The sequence below is a fragment of the Eretmochelys imbricata genome, chromosome 5 (genome assembly GCF_965152235.1).
Source record: "Eretmochelys imbricata isolate rEreImb1 chromosome 5, rEreImb1.hap1, whole genome shotgun sequence".
In the NCBI taxonomy this organism is placed as follows: domain Eukaryota; kingdom Metazoa; phylum Chordata; order Testudines; family Cheloniidae; genus Eretmochelys; species Eretmochelys imbricata.
In genome coordinates, this window is record NC_135576.1 from 107,551,118 (window position 1) to 107,571,769 (window position 20,652).

At 40.4% G+C, this 20,652-nt stretch overlaps 1 pseudogene; it reads right to left on the minus strand.

Moving 5' to 3' along the window:
- Positions 1 to 17,735: 17,735 nt before the first annotated feature.
- On the minus strand, positions 17,736 to 19,674 carry LOC144265156 (uncharacterized; annotated as a pseudogene).
- Positions 19,675 to 20,652: the final 978 nt, after the last annotated feature.

Consider the following 20,652-nt stretch of genomic DNA (forward strand, 5'->3'; position numbering starts at 1 on the left):
GCCAATGCTGTACATAGACAGAAGGTAAAATACATTCTTGCTCTTACTGTTGGAGAATGAAAACCATATCAATACAACAGACACACATCCTGGAAATAGGATGTCGGCTGCCAGGAGCCTTTCGGTTGGATTCTTTGCTCAGTGCTCGTTGGCCTGGCATGCACGCATTCTCTTCTTGTACTACATCTTTTTCTGGTTGTTTATATGGTGCTGTCCTTCCCATTGCTTCCAGGCCTCACCAGGACTTTCTGTTCCTCTGAGGGACTATGTGACTTTCTCTGTGTGCTTTCAGAGCCCTCTCCCAACTGTCACTATGCAGTTAGTGAACAATATATAAAATCCACAGGACATTCCCCACCAATCTTAAAGCAACAGAACGACTAACTAGCGAACCAAATCAGAGTTTTCAAAGGGTGCTCAGAATTGCTTAAACAATTTCTAACGTGCAGATACAATATCAGGTACTAGCTGCTATAGGTTCAGATCAGCAATTTGCTTCAGCTAAGCCTACAAAATTTCATATGGTGATCAGAAACCTGTACAAACCTAATGAGGTCATTGTTCTCCATGCCTCCTCTCAACCCAGTCATATTGTTGTGTCACCTCATGGTCTCTTTCTTGGTAGTTAGCAGGAGCAGGCAGAATCCCTGGAATGGTGATACAGGCACAAGGCCAGTAACAGTAGAACATATATTACTGGAAAGTGGGACAGCCTCCTGCTGGGTTTGCCAACTACAAAATATTTTCACTTTTCTTAAGCAGGAACCACCCTCTCACCTGACCTTCCTCTTAAGGTTACTGCTCAAGTCCTTCCCCTCTGGCAGGAGCCACACCATTTAGGAGCTCTTTGTGGACATGCCACCTGCACATACCCAGCCAGCACCGTACCTCACTTACAATATTCTTTCTTCCTTCCTACCCCATCTCCCTATGCCCTAGCAGGTTCTTTCCTTTTTCTGCCCACAAATAAAAGGGCCAGCATGCCCATTTGGGAGTGTATTAGGCTCTTGTTGGCTTGTTTATTCACATAAATCTACCATATTATGGAGCTTCTTGGAATGCACCATCCTTCACCCTAGGAAACGCCTAAAACTCACACTTAAAAATTGGAAAATGACTGGCTTAGGATAAATATGATGAGCATCCACTATAAATTTCAATGAACTATTAAAACAAGATCTGTCATGAGAGTGAACAACACTGAGTTCCTATAACAAATACAGAAAACACTACCACCCCATTGTCTTGCTGCAGGAGAGGCAGGATTCCAAAACTCCAGAGCTGTCAGAATCTCAATGGGGGCTAAGGTGCATTTGTGGGAACATTTTCAACTGAAGAGGGTTGGAAAATGTTTGGGGTGGTTTATATTTGATATATAAGTTCATCGCTGATATCTGGACGGAGTGGCCATAAAGCTATGAAATGTGTCAATAAAAGGTCAACTATTTTCTCCTATTTCATCCACATACCATTAATCTTTGTCTTCTAGCTTTAGGACAAGAAACATTCTGATTTTAATTGGCACAGGATCAATGACAAGCTCCCACTGACAGCCGAGGTGCAGAATTAGACCCTTAGGGTGTAGCAGCAATTGTTCTGGCTGTACTCCTCTGGTGTTCTCTGAGACACTATGCAGGAGGCAAGCCTGGCAGCCCTGATTCACATCTTCACATCTTGCTCAGACAGATTTTACAGTGGTGACTTCCCTGGAGTTACTCCTGGTTTATAGCAGTATAGATGAGATTGGAATTAGATCCAATGGCTCCGGAAGCTCCCACTGTGTCTCCACAACCACTCAACACCACCAGTGGTTTAGCTGCAATCTATCCCTATTAATGTATAGAATATAATTCAGTAAAGCCTTATGAACAGTTATTATATAAATCAATAAATGTGTACTAGGGATAATCAGCCAGACCCATATATCCACCAGTTCTCACAGACATACTATGTTGTCATTTCACAGAGTTGTGGTATATTGTAGTATACATGTGTGCATTTTGCAGCTCTTCAAATATATATATCCCCTTGTCCCATGGATTTCCAAGCCTCTTTCTCTACGTTCAGATGCAAGAGAAACTAATTACAGTGCCAGTCTTTTGCTAAATACCACAGGACCCCGGGAAGTTTTGCCACAAGACTTAAGAAAAAGAAAGAAAGGAGATTATTCATAAAACTCATCTGAAATGCACTGTATGCATAATAACACATAAGGAAAAATAGCCATTTGATGCATTTTCCAGAGGCTAAAATGTTTCCCCTGAAAAAGTTTTAATAACTGCTTTAAAACCACTCACATCTTCCATGGGCATAGAGATATAGCATGTGATTTATATGTCCCCTAGAAACAATGCTTGCACATCATGACAACCTGCTGGCAACAATGACCTAGCTATAATTCGTATCCCTTATGTCTCTGGTCTTTTTCTCCAAGAAACAACTGCTCCCAACTATATGTCATCCTTCCCTCCTTTTAGCAATGTCACCCATGCAGAGGGCTTGTTTGTTCACGCACTGACAGCCATGTAAATGAGAAGTAACCCCATCAAAATCAGTGGAGTTATACTAGTATAAAGCTAAAATGAGAGGAGAATCAAGCCCTATATTTTTCTACCAAGGACTGAATACCATTTGCAATGAATCTCTCTATTGGGCAATTTAACTTTCTCAATGCCAGAGAAGTCTGTAGGGATGATTTTAGGCAAAGGGAGAACTGCTGAGTGAAGGACTATCGATAGCAAGCTCAGAAGACAGCAGTGGAAAAAACCAAATAAAGAAGAGAGTCAGTGGATGGAGAGAAACAGTGGGAATGGGAGAAGTTGTCATGAACGGCATGGCAGATATACTATGAGGTTCATCAAGACCTGCAGCATATAAACTTTAATTTAAAATTATTATTCTATATTATTTTCCAAAACTGAACCAAAAGTCACAGCTGTGCTAAGTCTGTTGCAGACAAGAACCTGAAACAGTATCTCAGCATGACGGCCTGTTCTCTGGCAATATCCCCATAATGCTAAGAATATTTGCTGCTCTGTCAGTGGCTATAGCTACTGGGGAATGATTTTCCCCCATTCTTCGTTACCTGAAAATTGACCATCTAAAATGGCCAAGAATGACTGGAATGGAAAGGACTAACTGATGTTTCTTTATTGTGATTTGATCCAACTCATTTATAAAAAAAAAAAAGCGAATACAGATGAAAGCTTGATAAGACAGACAGGATCTCAAAGCATTGGAAAGCATGCATTTCACTCTTGTCAAGATGCAGCTAAATTGCACAACTAACTTTCAAGAAGTTATTAATTTTCACCTTCATCCCACCCATTACAGAATCCTTGATCTGCTGCTGGGAAGAAAATTTTTCACGGTGCATGTCTCTCTTAGCTTTAGAATCCACATAAAGAGAGAGGAAAGAAAACAGGAAAGAGGAATCTGTTCAGAGCAGAAGGACTTCTTCGTGTGGTAGACAGAGCAGAATAAGTAAGAACAGTGAATTTATCTCATTTTCGTTTCTCATTGCATGTGAATCCATACTTAAAAAAAAAAAAAAGTGGCAGATCCAGTTCACATCAACAGGAAGGAGGCTCAGTCCCATTCAGATTTTCTCAAACATTATGGCCAAATAAGGATATACTGAGATCAACACAGTAGGTGCAATAGGAGTTCTCTCCAAGAGCTGGATAACCCACTGGCATGGATTTTGACTTCCTATAACAAACAGCTTCTAGTTTATGAATGGTGCTCACAATATAAAGTTCCCTTTTGCAATATACATTAACTCACCTGTAAAATGGTATTGTAATGAGGGTAAGCAATCCTTTTGGTTTTCAACAATTTGAGCTATATTTAGCAATGTGATGATGCACTTCTTTCTTCAGATAATCAATAACCGTGAAAATGGTATCTGTCGGTAAAATCTCTCAGAATGAGCCAGAGACTCCATAACACAATGCTGAGAAGATAAAGACATATAATTCTGCTGACAGCCATTTTTCAGTTATTTGATGCATGTCAGTTTCCAGTTCCCTTATCTTTATTTTGAATGATCTTCTAAAGTAGCTTTCACTGACTCTCTGCCACATCACAAATATTATTGGGTATTTAATGCGGTTTCTTGCTGTCTCTGGCAGGAAGGAAAACAGGTTCAAATCAGGGATATTTGAAATGCTGCATGAGGTATATCAACCAGCCAGATTCCATTCTTTTCTCCCTGTTTGTTATAAAGTAACACTACAAAAAGAATAAAAAAGTAATCTCTTCAAAGCCAGTAGAATAAATGACATATATACTGCTATGAGTAAAACAAAAACACACTACATTTATGCACAGGACCTAGTACATGGGCGCCTGAACTCACTTGGCATCTCTGGGCAGGGGCAAGTTTAGATTTGGGATAAGAAGCTAAATCCCTGCACAGTGGTTCCAATCTGAGTTTTAGGTCTGGACCCTTGTCCAATTTGCTTTCAGTAAATTTTGATTCAGAATAGCTGATTGGAAAAAGGCTTTCCCCTGAAGGAAAATTTTAACTTTTCATAAAAAAAACAAACCAAAACAAAAAACCAATATTTTTCAGGTTTTGGGATTTTTTCAATTAAGAAATCAATTTTCTGTGAAAAGCAGACATTTTTCATGACAAAAATTGTTTTGTTGAAAACCAATTTGTCCATTGAAAAATAAGTTTAGATGGAAAAATTTTAACCAGCCCTAAAAGTAAGCAAGTTACTTCATGAGGGTATTTAGTACAGCTGATAAATTTTCTGACAGATTGTTTTTCCATTGGAAAATGGTGATTCATCAAAAGAAAAACCATTTTTGCAGAAACATCAAATCATAGAAATGTAAGACTGGAAAGGACCTTCAGAGGTTGTCTAATCCAGCCCCCTGCGCCCAGGCAGGACCAAGTAAACCTAAACCATCCCTGACAGGTGTTTGTCTAACCTTTTCTTAAAAACCTGCAATGATAGTGATTCCACAACCTCCCTTGATAAACTATTCCAGTACTTACAGTTGTAACTTTTTGACTGATTTAGAGCGCAAATTGCATGAGTTACTAACCACAGTTCCTTTACTCAGGCAGCTACATAAGATTATAATTAAAAATGAGATTGGTGAGGCACTCATAGAAACATAAAATCTCTATTAGTACATAGATACAAACAAGTTGCATTGGAGTTATAGACATGTAAGAGGAAAAAGATAAATACAGCACAATAACACCTGTATTCACACACTGTAACCTTATGGAGACCATGAGAAGTGAAGATGAAAACAAAATTTCCTATGAAACAGAACATCCAGCTCCCACCCAACTCTAGAAGTTAGCAATGATGAGTGGATGGGGAAGTGTCAGAAAGTTTAATGTGATCTCCCAAAGGTTCAGATACTTCTCTGATCTTTAGCAGAACTGCAGCTCCCCAAAGGTCTGCACAACTGGATTGGAAAGTTTACACCAGCAGGCTCTCTTTCAAGGTTTCTGGTACTTACTTCTTCTATCAGCATCAGAAATATTAGAAGAGATGCTTATCTGTGCTTCCACTTCATTCTAAATAAGAACCAGAGTTCAAAAGTGCATAAAATAAAGGGAGGAGGGGAATTGACCAACTTTTAAAAATAGCTTACACAGGTGACGAAAAAAGTGGCTTGAGGACTGCATTCATTGGATTTGTTTATATTCTTTATTTATTTACTGCAGGGACTGGGTTTTGTCTATGTGTGGGAGAGTAATGAAAGCCATTAATAGACCAAACACATTGTACAAAGTACAACTCAAATGCATATCTAATTTTCTGTCTCAATACATATCAAATTAATTTTAATATGTTCTTTTTATTAAAGGACACATTTTCTCGGTACATACCAAGTGGAATACAGTTGGCTGTATACTAATCTGCTGGTCGTGTGGATGTACAAGACAGAGCAGATGAATAATTCTTAAGTTCTTTATCTGGGTGAATCTGAATAAAAAAAATATACTACGGAATAATCAGTGACATTAATTACTACAAATGGCATCTGAGCCTTTCCTCTTCCAAGCTATACCATAGATAAGAACGTATACAGTATTTAACCATCCTCCAAGGCTTCATTGATCATATGTTCTAAGATGCTTTCTTGTATATATTGGTTTATCTTAAACCTTTTCTTTGTATGCCTTTTAATGTATTGCTAAATGCCAATTCACTCCTCCTTTCTATGATCAGTAAATGAATGAAGCTAATAAGAGTGGTAGGGAATCAGCACCTCACAGGAGCAGGCTCTATGAATTGCAGAATCATGAACAACTACTGTATTTCATTACTTATATGGAACATTGACAAGACCTTTGAAAATCAGGTCTGGATATAGGTGTTGAAATATGGAATTAGGAACCCAACTAACAGACCAATTTTTAAAAATCTTATCCACAGTTTTTGCTTTTTTAATTTGCATATGGGCCCTCAAGCAATTTTACTCCAATTACAACAGGCCTTTCCCATCCTGAGCAGAGATTGTGCGGCAGATCCTCCCATGATGTATATCAGCATAGCTTCATTGACTCTAGTAGGCTACATACCACCAGCCGAGGGTCTTGCACTGTGTCTTATTCCAGATCTTTTGCAAAAAGAAGAACATTTGGCTGTCGTGTCTGGAAGACAGCACTGTATGTAACATTGCTTATATATTAAACTCCTGCAGTAATCCAGAACTATGGCACCAGAGAAGGATGGAATAGGAACTTTATTTCCTGGTTTTATTGGTCAGTATCAGAACCTCATTAGTTTTAGGAAGCATTTTATGTTTCAAGGAGATACAACCAGCAATAATTACTGTACAAAGTTGACTTTAATATAGCTTTAATAAATGCCTTTGGACCCTAATGATACACCAAAAAAACAGTACATTTATAAGTTACATAGCTGCCTGTCTCTGTGGCCTATCCAGTTGTACTTGTAACATCTGACCTGTTTTTTATTTTATTTTTGACACTTTAACCAAGGCTTCCATAATCTATAGAATCTCTTCTGGAAAAAAAATAAGCATGCATAATTACTGTTGGCTTCTATTATGCTAAACTCTTTAGCAATTGACTTGAATAGCCATCCCAGGCACTGGGCAAATATGTCAGGGAGAAAGACAGGAGTAGGGCTTTGCAGAATTTATGTGCTTTCTATCTCCATGCGGTGGACAATAGAAAGTTCTGCCTAGCTACATATCACTTGACCTGTCAATGTCAAGCCCACTTATGGGACCCACTTATGTCCCATCCCCTGAGTGCAGCCACACAGGGAGCTGTTCAGTGCAAGGGATGCAAACCTGTTGCATGAATCCCACATCCAGCCCCTCCACTCCCTGTAGAACCTCTACAGCTGGATTTTAGCTTTACCATGATTAATGAGAAGATTAAGACTTGTGTTAACCCTATTAGGGGAGCCTGTAATGCTGGTCACAATGGACTGTTGTTATAGTGGTGTGATAGCCAGTATCTTGCTGCCCTGTATCAATTGTATTTGTCATATAAATCTTGGAAAATGTAAAATTACATTTTGGTTATTGTTGCTGCTGTTGGTTTGGTGGTATTTGTTTTGTTGTTATGCTAAAGGACAATTACTCTGGAAATAGGAGCTATACCTATTTGCATGATAATGGACCACTATCTTCCAGGCAATGTCTAAAAACAATCAAAGAGGCTACTGAATTTTTATGCAAAATGCCTGCTTGCAGCTTTCCCTTAAATCAAATCATTTGGTGGAATCTGGGAGAACCTTTTAGTACCTTAAAAGCTTTTATACATTGGAATATTACTCAGCCTAAAAACTAATCTGATGTAAAGCAGAGGAGAAACACCTGTCTCATAACAAAAACAAACCACGGCTGGGTACCAGGAGGAAGCACCTTGTATTACTTTGTAGGGATTCCAAGGTTGATGGGGGCCACTCCACAGCAAATTACTGAATTCATAAATGTCTCAGGTACAGATCAGAGGGAAGCATGATATGTGAAGAGGGAGAAGGGGCAGGACCTGGAAGAGAGATGCCTTCCTCTCTCACCCTGTCCCCCACTTGGTGCCCCACTTCCTGACTGCAGACCTATAAGTAATAATGGGATTTTATGTGCCCAGACTCCTTTCCATTCCCTGCACAGCACCCTTACCTGATCTAATGTCTATGCTTGAAAAGGCAGCTCTGTCTATAGGTATACAGTTCTGACCTCCGACACCAAGAAAGTGTGCAACAAGGTTAAAAATAGCAATGAAAGGAAGACATTAAGAATTGTTACTTCAAAGACACGTTCTGATATGGGAGGGGATTCACGAGCTTTTATACTCTGAAACGTAAAGGGAGGCACTGAAGGGGAAATGACTACACTTTTAATACACGAGTCCTCCCCATGAAGAAATGTATTGGTTTAGTCTGCAAAATAATAAAGTTATGGTAATTAGATTAAGAGTTGGCATTGCAATATCATTAACATTGTGGTGACCTCTCAGATCATGAACAGTAACTTGAAGTATGAACTCCTGCACTCTCAATATCAGTTAAACTGGAATGTTGCTGTGTTAATGTTGTTTATTAATTCAGCTGTGCATGGATGGCTCTTTTACAGACAAATGAAATGACAGGTCCAAGTGTGGGGTTGTCTGGGTGTGATGAGAGTCTCATCCTGAGTGTATCTGCATCAGTAGTTCATAACCGTATGGCACTGTAACTGTTCATCATAACAGTATTGAAATAATATCAGAATCTATGTATAATATATTCCATTCAAACGTCTGGAGCACTTCTTTAGTTTCTACTCTGATTTTTAAAAATATCTCATTTGATTTAATCTATGTTTCAACAGCTATGCAAATTTGGGACAATGCTTACACTGCTACTTTTATTAGTTAGTTTATTTTATTTTATTAGCATTACTTTTCCTGTGCAGTCAGCACAGAGTTTTACTTCTTATTAGGTTACACTGTTCCTAGGAAAAAGGTCATAAACACATTTTAATACATATTTTAGTCCTGTGATTATCTCTGAGATTTAGATTCATACTGATATGATAAAAAGGTTATTGGGGATGGAAAATATACAATGAAATTGTTTATCAAGAAGGTAAATGTCTTGAATTCAGTTAAACTGTTCTCAGATTCAGTTCTCCAATTAAGATTTCTTCTGCTGCTGAAGTACATTGCAGTTTAAGTAACAGTTTGTACAGTCTTCTATTGTCAGTTACGAGCAATTTTTGAGTGTAGTGTTAATGCGACTAAATCTCTACTTTTTATACCCCATGTAAAGCAGATGGTTTCATTTAATTTAGAATATATGAGCTCAGCGCAGTTCTTGAAGGGACATTACACAGCAAATTTGTTTGTCAATGGAAGAACACAATTGACAACAGAGATGGACTTGGCCCCTGATTTATAAATTTCCTGAAGATTACAGAATAACGTCCAAATTCTTCTCTGGTGGTAATCCATTTTACGAACATTTTGTAGTCTCCATGATAGCTTATGTTGTGCCTCAAAACTGCACATAGATGAGTCACACCATTGTTTGTTTTGATATCCTAATTTCTGTATTGTTGTGATCATACCTCATGTTTCTTAAATTTAAACTGACACTGTGCTTCTCAACCCATTGGAATATACATGGAGTGAAATCCTGGCTGTACTGAAGTCAACAGCAAAACTGCCATTCACTTCATTAGGGCCAACATTTCACCCAGGGAGTTTTGTGCAATCTTCTGTAATCTTTATTGGCTAAAATAACTTAATATAAGTCAGTAAAGTCTCTACTCTCCATCCACTTCATCTTCCACGTAGTCAATTAACTAAGAGCTTAAATGCTTCCCTGTCCATACACACCGATGAAGTGCTATAAGCAGGAATTAAAAAAACAAAACAAAACGAAAAACCTACACTTTATGTGACTGACCTTTAAATTGGTTTGGTAAATTAATCCCTTCTACTCCACAATGCAACTGGAGAGCTCCAGGAGCCACAATGCTTTCTGGTGCCCCCCCCACCCCCCCACACACGCACACTATCCCTTACTATGAGCTGCATACTAAGGTCCCAGCTCAGCAAGGCATTTAAGCATATGCTTAAATCATTGCCTTTTTATCAAAACACTGAAGCACATGATTAACTTCAGCACCCAGAAAGATAATGGAGCAAATAATTAAGCAATCAATTTGCAAACATCTAGAAGATAATAAGGTGATACAGTAGAACCTCAGAGTTACAAACACCTCTGTAATGGAGGTTGTTCATAACTAAAATGTTCATAACCCTGAACAAAACATTGTGATTGTTCTTTTAAAAGTTTACAACTGCACGTTCACTTAATACAGCGTTGAAACTTTACAGTGCAGAAGAAAAATGCTGCTTTTGACAATCTTAATTTAAATGAAACAAGCACAGAAACAGTTTCCTTACCTTGTCAAATCTTTTTTTAAGTAGTTTATGTTTAACACAGTACTGTACTGTATGTGCTTTTTTCCCCTTGTCTCTGCTGCTGCCTGATTGTGTACTTCTAGTTTCAAATGAGGTGTGTGGTTGACTAGTCAGTTTGTAACTCTGGTGTTTGAAACTCTGAGGTTCTACTGTAAGTAACAATCAGCATGGATTTGCCAAGAACAAATCATGTCAAACCAACCTAATAGCTTTCTTTGACAGAGTAACAAGCCTTGTGGCTGGGGGGAAGCAGTAGATGAGATATATCTTGACTTTAGTAAGGCTTTTGATACTGTCTTGCATGACCGTCTCATAAATAAATTAAGGAAATACAACCTAGATGGAGCTACTATAAAGTGGGCATATAACTGGTGAGAAAACTGTTCCCAGAGAGTAGTTATCAGTGGTTCATAGTCAAGCTGGAAGGCAATATCAAAGAGGGTCAAGCAGGTATCAGTTCTGGGTCCAGTTCTATTCTAACAACTGGACTATTGGATATAAGAGGACACTGCCATCTCCAGCTGGGTTTTGTGCAGAGCCTGATCCAATTGCTGTGCTCTAAGTCAGTCTCCAAGCACAGACGCCAGATCAGGCCCCTCAGGGCAAGACAAGGGGGAATGCCAGTTTTGTGAATCCAGCTGGAGCTTAGGCATTATTTAAACATTAAGCTGCTTGGTGGTGTAAGGGCTTTTCACATGCCTACTGACAGAAACTGCCAAAAGGGGTAGTTAGGAGCCTAAGTACCCTTTTTATATTACATCCACAGTTTTCTCAAGAACATGCCTTTCAGTCATAGATATGAAGACTGTTGCCTATATGTTTAAAGATAGGAAAATTACCTTGTTTACTTTTAAGAACATTTGGGATCCATTTATAGCCCAGCTAACAAAGTCACTGAACACTTTGGCAATCTTGCCATTGCTCCACAGACCCCCTTAATTTGCCTTTGTTCATTAAGGTATATTGTATATGGTTATTGTGAATATCAATAAAGCTACAAATAACCAAATACATAAAGGTGATAGATATACAAATGGTTCATGAGATGAATGGAATATAATATGAAGGTGCCATCACATCCCTCACAAACCCACTTTTTAAACTTTATGGGTTTGCTGACAGTAGTGATGGGTGAATCTCAAAAAGTTTGCTTCAAATAAGCAGCCAGAAGCTCATATGCTCTTCCAGACATCTTGGATCTGCAAAATCAAGCTCAAATTCTCAGAACAACAAACTTTCTCATTAGATTTTTTTATATTTTGTGCTATCAGAGAGGTATGCAATGCTGTGTGAGACTAACAGGGGAAGCCACAGTTTTAAAAATAAAAATAAATGTTATCTGAATTGTTTCAAACCTCAGAAAAGCAGATCACCAATCACAAATATTCTAGAATCACAAGCAAGATTTTGAGAACTCATTTAATAAAAATGAAAGGAAAGAGAGCCCCAAAAATGATAACTTCAGGCTAAATAATGCTGTCAATGTTTTTCAGCTGGACACCCTTTTGAGAGCAGGGTTCTGTTAAAAAATTGATGGTATGATATCGTCTTTGATGAAAGAATTAGAGGTATCATAGGTTTAAGAAGCTGGTTTATCCTTGATCAATGGAAAGGCATGTGATCTAGTAAGACCCCAGCTGCATTTTTCATGTTTTATAGAAGTACGACAAGTAAAAAATTTCCTGAGAAAAGCTTACTTCAACTGTAGTTCTTACCAACTAATTCTTAGTTTTGCAAGGTATAATATATTTTGGGTGTATCGTTAGAAATAAATGCAAACCATTTCATGAAACATGTAACATGTGTATGGTATTGGAAACTTTATTTCCCAAGTGGATGAAAAATCTACTATATATATATATATATTAAAAAATAAGTCATTCATGTCAAATAATGTAATCAAAGAAGTTTATGCATTTTTTCTCCTTGTATAGTATATAGAAACAGATTGAATTTTACAAATGAAGAGCATTATGTGAAATCATCCACAATCACTTTACGCAAAGACCATCCATCCAGTAGTTGTTTGCAAGCTACTCACTTCAATTATGTCTTTGACTATTAACTATTTGTAGGTCACTCAAGTCACATGGTGCGTTTTCATCTCTCTCATTTAATGATTGAAGCTTTTGTAAACAGAAAGCGGGAAATCAAAGAGATGTGAATGCGGAGAAGACCGAGATTCTGCAATAAGTTTCACACAGGCTGATTTGCCTATAGCAAGCCTCACTGAAGTCAATGGGGCTCTATCCAGGTGTAGTAATCTGCTTTGCTTGGAGCTCATTGGAAGGTTAGGGCCCCAGTGGATCTTACTGACACAGATCTCCATGTGACCCAACATTTACATTAAGCAGACACATTTGCAAACAAAAGAATCGCTCATACAAATGCTTGTGGAAAATAAATAAGCTCGTTTGGGCAGGGACTGCCTTTATATTCTGTGTTTGGATAGTTCTTAGCACAATGGGGTCCACCTGGCCCCTTGGTACTACCACAATACATATAATAATAGCAATTAATAAAGACTAAAAAGAGTTGTGAATCAGGCTGGTTAAAACATTGCCATCAAAATTGTTTTTGATGGTGTGACAATTAGGGAAATCTGGCTATACAGCTTATGAATTCTGTGTGAAATTCAAAATTCTCTGAATGTATCTGTTTCAGAGTGTAAACTACATTTTAAGCGTAAGGCTGGTCTTTAAATTCCTTTTTTTTTTTTTGACAGCCATTTTGAACTAGAATTCTATAGAAATGTTGGCAGAGGGCTAGCAATAGAGTTGTTAATCTTTGATGATCAGCCATCCAAATTATAAAGAGGTGGCTGGTGCCCAAGACAAACCAGCTTTCCAAATCTTAAATCAGAGGGAAGGCTGCCTTGGCAATGAAGTCACCTTGGAGGGGCTTCTGGTCACCTCCTGAGGCTGATGAGAGAATTACCTGAGAGAGGAGACTGAAAGGTTATTGAAGGAGAGGAGCTGAGCTATTTGGAGCCATTTTTCTCCCCGCTCGAAAGGAGGGAGAATCAACCCAACATGCAGAGGGAATCCTGCTTAGTTTCCTGCACACAGGTGGTTCCCCAAGGACTCCCAAGGGAGGAGTGGTCTGGTGAGTGGCATTGCATTTAGAATATTTGCTGTTTTCTAAATAATCTGTACTCCCTTGTGCTTTATTTGCTATAGTAATGGTATGTAAACTCTGTGTAATGTGTGTATATTTTTCATGTTTTACACTTACTACAGGCAATCTGAAAGAGTTAAATGGTAACCCAGAAAACTTTGGGTGCAGTTTCATGAGAGGATGTGTTTAAATTTGGGGGAGTCTGGTAGGTCAGCACTGTGCCCAGGGGCTAGGCAACTGGACAGTGGGTTCCAGCACTTGGAGTTGCTGTCGGGAGTGGTTAGGAATCCCGACAGTGGGGCAGTGTCTAGCCTGGGCTCTGATTGGGCTCCATAAGCTTAAAACACCCAGGGACCCAGCCACTTGGTTCTTTTACAGCAGTCTAGTGAGTGGTCACAAGGGGGCAACTGGGGTTTCAATTAAATGACATTTTTCATAGAAAGTGTTTTCTGCGAAAAAACAACTTTTTACTGAAAACCAGAAATTTGGGTTTTTTTCTGGAAATGTTTTGATTTGGAGTTTTCTGATGGAATTTTTACTTTTTTTTTTTTTAATTTTTCTCAACATTTTCCACAGGGAAAAAAATAATTGTGCCACTAGCACCACCAAAAGGCCAGATTGGGCACTCTTGCTCATCCTGAGTAGCACTCCACTGCACAAATTGACCCTCTGACTTCTGTATGTCTAATTGTGGAGTAAGGTTATATGCAACATAAGCAAGGTATCAGAATGTAGTCCTAAGTGAATTAGTTGTTTTTATCTAACCAAATACTTGTGATTGTTGTTCATAGTATTCATCCACATCGATCTGTGGCCATGTCATTGATCCAGAAAGGTTAGTGTCACAGGGTGACTGGCCTCTTTAAGTGAAGCAGGTCCAGCTCCCCTGATGACTAGGCAGGTGCACCCAGGTTCAGCCTAATGAAGGATGCGGTGACACCTAAGGTAGAGGATGAGAAGAGAAAGGAAGAGGGGCAGTTGGCAGTGAGAATTTCAGAAAAACAGTTTCATAAAGGGGCAGGGAGAGCACCCCAAGGGAAGGCCCTGAAGCGAGCTGCAGCAAGGGAGTTAGCTGCTGTAGTGGCAATGTGGCCCAGGAAGAGAATGGCTTGGAAGCTGCTAGAAACCCTTTGGAAAGAAAGTAGGTCCAGGGATAATTCTGGAGTGGAAGGATCTAATTTTGGTTGGCTGTTTCATTGTGAAGGAACACTCCAAAGAACACTTAAGGGCCTGTGCCCAGAAAAACAATCATAGGACTGGAAGGGACCTCAAGAGGTCATCTAGTCCAGTCCCCTGCACTCATGGCAGGACTAAGTATTATGTAGACCATTCCTGATAGGTGTTTGTCTCACCTGCTCTTAAAAATCTCCAGTGATGGAGATTCTACAACCTCCCTAGGCAATTTATTCCAGTGCTTAACCACCCTGACAGTTAGGAATATTTTCCTAATGTCCAACCTAAACCGCTCTTGCTGCAATTTAAGCCCATTGCTTCTTGTCCTGTCCTCAGAGGTTAAGAAGAACAGTTTTTCTCCCTCCGCCCTGTAACAACCTTTTATGTACTTGAAAACTGTTCTCATGTCCCCTCTGTCTTCTCTTTTCCAGACTAAACAAACCCATTTTTTTTCAATCTTCCCTCATAGGTCATGTTTTCTAGACCTTTAATATTTTTTATTGTTCTTGGACTTTCTCCAATTTGCCCACATCTTTACTGAAATGTGGCACCCAGAACTGGACACAATACTCCAGTGGAGGCCTAATCAGTGTGGAGTAGAGCGGAAGAATTGCTTCTCGTGTCTTACTTACAACACTTCTGCTACAGGGAGTCAAGTACCTGAAAAATCTAATGCAGAGAAGTATGGGTTGACTGGGGACTTGAAGTTGAGACATGAAAGTTTGCTTTAAGACTGGTGGACAATAGTAATGAATAAATAAATAGGCAATTTGTACGCTACAAGGTATCAGTACAGTAACTGCTGAGACCTTTGTGGAGAGGGAATAGCTTTGACCTGTTGGGCCATGCTCAGCCAGCAGAGGGAGCTTGCAGAGAGCAGCGTCAGTGACAGTCAAAGCTTGTATAAGATCTGAATAGGGCCTTGGGTGATTATGTATGCGTCAGCTTTCATAGATCCACAGCATCTCTTACTTTCTCATTAACATACCACACAGTATTTTCTTTATTCTATTCACTAACTAATTCAGTCATTATTATAATAGTGCATTTCCTGCAAAAGAAAATCATTAACACACCACTTTTTACTGTATCGGACTGAAGATGTTGAATTAACAGTGACAGCTGATTTAGGAGGAAGGAAATTATGGGGAAGCAGCTACTGGAAATTAAATTGATAGGAGCCTCCTACAATCTTTATCAGGAACAGTGGTGAGTAAGACACAAAGGGGGAAAGAGTTGTGGCTTGTGCAAAAAACTGTTTGCTTTTTTCTAGGCGATAAGGAAGTCCAATTTTGGCCAAAAAAGATCATGCATCTAATAGTATGAGGCAAGGGTTTTTCTTGCAACAGTAAATTAAACTTCCATATATGTTCTGTATTCACAGTGCTTTGGAAAAGTGTTTGATTACTTGTACTACAGTAAGCAACGTTACTGGGATATCTGATAAACTTAGAGTAATTAGGCTGAGTGCAACATGTAAGATGGCAATGTAAGATTGCAAAGTGATTGACTCACATGAAACTAAGCAGGAAGGCTAATTAAAGGCTTCATTGGTCTTTCATCCATTTTGTGAAACAGAAGTTTGGCAAGAAATTTTCAGCTTCTGAGAAATACTTGTACAAGACTGTTTTGTAATTATTCTGGGCCCAATTCTGCCTTTAAATATGAACTAATGGCTACCATTATTTCAGTGGGAATTAAATAGGTGTATTGGAAGCGAAAATGAAGTCTATTCTGGGCCCGGGAAATAAGCACAGACTGGTGGGACCGCATAATGTTTCAGGTTTGGGATGATTCCTAGTGGCTCCGAAACTTTCGCATGCATAAGGGCACTTTTATGGAACTTTGTGACTTGCTTTCCCCTGCCCTGAAGCGCAAGAATACCAAGATGAGAGCAGCCCTCACAGTTCACAAGCGAGTGGCAATAGCCCTGTGGAAGCTTGCAATGCCAGACAGCTACCGGTCAGTCGGGAATCAATTTGGAGTGGGTAAATCTACTGTGCGGGTTACTGTGATGTGAGTAGCCAACACAATCATTGAGTTGCTGCTATCAAAGGTAGTGACCCTGGGAAATGTGCAGGTCATAGTAGATGGCTTTGCTGCAATGGGATTCCCTAACTGTGGTGGGGTTATAGACGGAACGCATATCCCTATCTTGGGACCGGACCACCAGGGCAGCCAGTACATATACCACAAAGGGTACTTTTCAATGGTGCTGCAAGCACTGGTGGATCACAAAGGACATTTCACCAACATCAACGTGGGATGGCCGGGAAAGGTTCAGGACGCTCGCGTCTCCTGGCACTCTGGTCTGTTTAAACGGCTGCAGGAAGGGATTTACTTCCCAGACCAGAAAATAACTGTTGGGAATGTTGAAATGCCTATAGTTATCTTTGGGGACCCAGCCTACCCCTTAATGCCCTGGCTCATGAAGCCGTACACTTGCACCCTGGACAGTAGTAAGGAGCTGTTCAACTATAGGCTGAGCAAGTGCAGAATGGTGGTAGAGTGTGCATTTGGACATTTAAAGAGTCGCTGGCGCAGTTTACTGACTTGCTCAGACCTCAGTGAAACCAGTATTCCCTTTGTTATTGCTGATTGCTGTGTGCTCCATAGTCTCTGTGAGAGTAAGAGGGAGACATTTATGGCGGGGTGGGTGGTTGAGGCAAATCACTTGGTCGCTGAATACATGCAGCCAGACATCAGGGCTATTAGAAGAGCACAGCAGGAAGTGCTACGCATCAGAGAAGCTTTGAAAATCAGTTTCATGACTGGCCAGGGTACCGTGTGACACTTCTGTTTGTTTCTCCTTGATGAAAACCTGTCCCCTTGATTGACTCTAATTCTCTGTAAGCCACCCGCCCTCTCCCCTTCGATCACAGCTTGCTTGCAAAGGAAATAAAGTCACTGTCATTTAAAAACCATGTATTCTTTATTAATTGATTATAGAAATAGGGAGATAACTCACAAGGTAGCCCGGGTGGGGTGTGGGAGGAGGTTAGGAGGGAAGGAAAAGGCCACTTCAAAACTTGTTGAATGACACCCTTCTGTTGCTTTGGCTGTCCACTGGGGTGGAGTGGTTGGTGCCCGGAGCCTCCCCCCCAACCCCGCGTTCTTGGGCATCTGAGTGAGGAGGCTGTGGAACTTGGAGAGGAGGGAGGGCGGTTAAACAGGGGCAGTCTGTGATCCTGCTGTCGTTCCTGCACCTCCACCAGATGCCGGAGCTTGTCCGTTTGATCCCGCAGTAGCCCCAGCGCTGCATCCTGCCTCCTCTGATCTTCCTGCTGCCACCTCTCATCTCGATCGTCCCTCCTGTCCTCACGTTCATTGGCCGCTTTCCTGTACTGTGCTACTGTGTTTTTTCACACATTCTGCTGAGCTCTGTCAGTGCCGGATGACTGCATGAGCTCAGAGAGCATTTCATCGTGCGTGCGTTTTTTTCGCCACCTTATCTGAGATAGCCTTTGGGACGGAGGAGGGAGGCTTGAAACATTTGCAGCTGTGGGAGGAAAAAAAGGGAGTGATGTATTTAAAAGGATACATTTTACAGAAGAATGGCTATACTCTTTCATGGTGAACAACACTATTCACATTACGTAGCACATGTGATTTTGGTACAAGGTCACACTTCGCATCTTATATTGAGTGCCTGGGGCTTTGGTGTTAGAGATCACACACACAGTGCTGGGCAACAGAATTCGGCTTGCAGGCAGCCATGGTAAGCCATAGTCTTTCGGCTTCTGCAACCTTCATAACAGCAGTGCCCTCCTTTCCCATACCAAGCAAAGCCCATTGAGTTGGCCATTTAGTGTTGCGGTTTTTGTGTTAATGTACAGCAGGTGAAACCAAACTAACCCCCCACCCCCGCATCCAATTCTCTGGAATGATTGCTTTACCCCTCCTCCTACCACATGGCTGGTATCAGGGAAGATACCTGCTAGCCAAACACGAACAGCTCAGCGCCAATGCCTTCGCCCCCACCGCATGGCTAACTGCGGGAAGGATTTCTTTTCAGCCACAGGCAAACAGCCCAGTAGGAACGGCCACCTCTGAATGTCCCCTTAATTAAATTCCCATATTTCAACCAGGTTACCATGAATGATATCTCTCTCCTGAGGATAACACAGAGAGATAAAGAACAGATATTGCTTGAATGCCAGCAAACACCGGGCTGCCAGGCTTGGTCATGCAATGATACCAGATTACTTGCTACTAACATGGCATGGTAAAGTGTCCTACCATGGAGGACAGAATAAGGCTGCTCTCCCCAGAAACCTTCTGCAAAGGCTTTTAGAGTACCTCCAAGAGAGCTTCATGGAGATGTCCCTGGAGGATTTCTGCTCCATCCCCAGACATGTTAACAGACTTTTCCAGTAGCTGTACTGGCCACGAATGCATCCAAAGTCCTCAGGGCAAATTAATCATTAAAAAACACTTGCTTTTAAAACATGTATTATATTTTAAAAGGTACACTCACCAGAGGTCCCTTCTCTGGCTTGGTTGGGTTGGGCAGGTATTTCAGTCAGGGTGATAAAAAGATCCCGGCTGTCGGGGAGAATGGTGTGCTGTGTGCTCTCCTCAAGCTCGTCCTCCTGTTCCTCATCTTCCCCATCCGCAAAATCCTCAGGCATGGCAGAGAGTACCCCATTATTGGAGTCCACGGACAGCGGTGGAGTAGTGGTGACGGCCCGCCCTAGAATTGCATGCAGCTCAGCGTAGAAGCGGCATGTCTGGGGCTCTGTCCCGGAGCATCTGTTTGATTCTTTGGTTTTCTGGTACGCTCATCTGAGCTCCTTAAGTTTCACGCGGCACTGTGTTGCATCCCTGCTGTCCATCATGGCCTCGGAGATTTTTTTGGAATGTAGTTCTGATAGCACAGATTCGTCTCCCCATACAGCGATCAGATCCAGTACCTCTCGTTTGGTCCATTCTGGAGCTCTTTTTTGATTCTGGGACTGCATGGTTACCTGTGCTGATGAGCTCTGCATGGTCACCTGTGCTGATGAGCTTGCCTGGTCAAACAGGAAATGAGATTCAAAACTTCCCGGGGCTTTTCCTTTACACTTGGCCAGTGCATTCAAGTTCAGAGTGCTGTCCAGAGCGGTCACAATGGTGCACTGTGGGATAGCTCCCGGAGGCCAATAACGTCGAATTGTGTCCACACTAACCCTAATTTGAAACAGCGATGTCTATTTCAGCACTAATCCCCTCATCGGGGGGTGTGGGGGGGGAAATTGGTAAAGAAATCGATTTTAAGAGTGCTTTATGTTGAAAAAAATGGCTTTGTTGTGTGGACGGGTGCAGGGTTAATTCAATTTAACACTACTAAATTAGACAAACTCATCGTGTAGACCAGGCCTAAATGTTTTTTTCATTGTTTTATATTTAAGAAAACAATACATACATATAATGTAAACTACGGGCAAGCCTCAAACAAATTAATACTATTCAGAAGTGCTGGCCTGATATACCCTGTCTCCCCACAGTATCTCTACCAATCTCATGTACCTCTCACTTGCCAATCTGTCTTTCCATGAGATACAAGATACACTTCTTTTGTATCATGGGAAATTATTCAGTTTTTTCATTAATCTCATAAATGAGATGCAAATGAAGCAATTCTACCTTGTCAATTTACTAGATTTATAAAAGTGAGATACAAAAGCAATTCCACGTGCTAAAAATCTATCTTTTTCCAAAACAAAGGCAACTGCAGTCCTTTTTTAAAAAAGACTTAGTAGTCCCATACATGATTATTTTTTAAAGTAGTAAATAATTTTTGATCAACTGGTAGTTTATCAATTCATATAACTTCTGGACATTTATAAAACTGTGCCAAATATATTTGAAATGAAGATTTTGTAAAATAATGTGTCAAATAACCACCTGATAGCTGAAGTGCTATTTTATATTTATTCTATTTGCATTCCTTCTTGAAC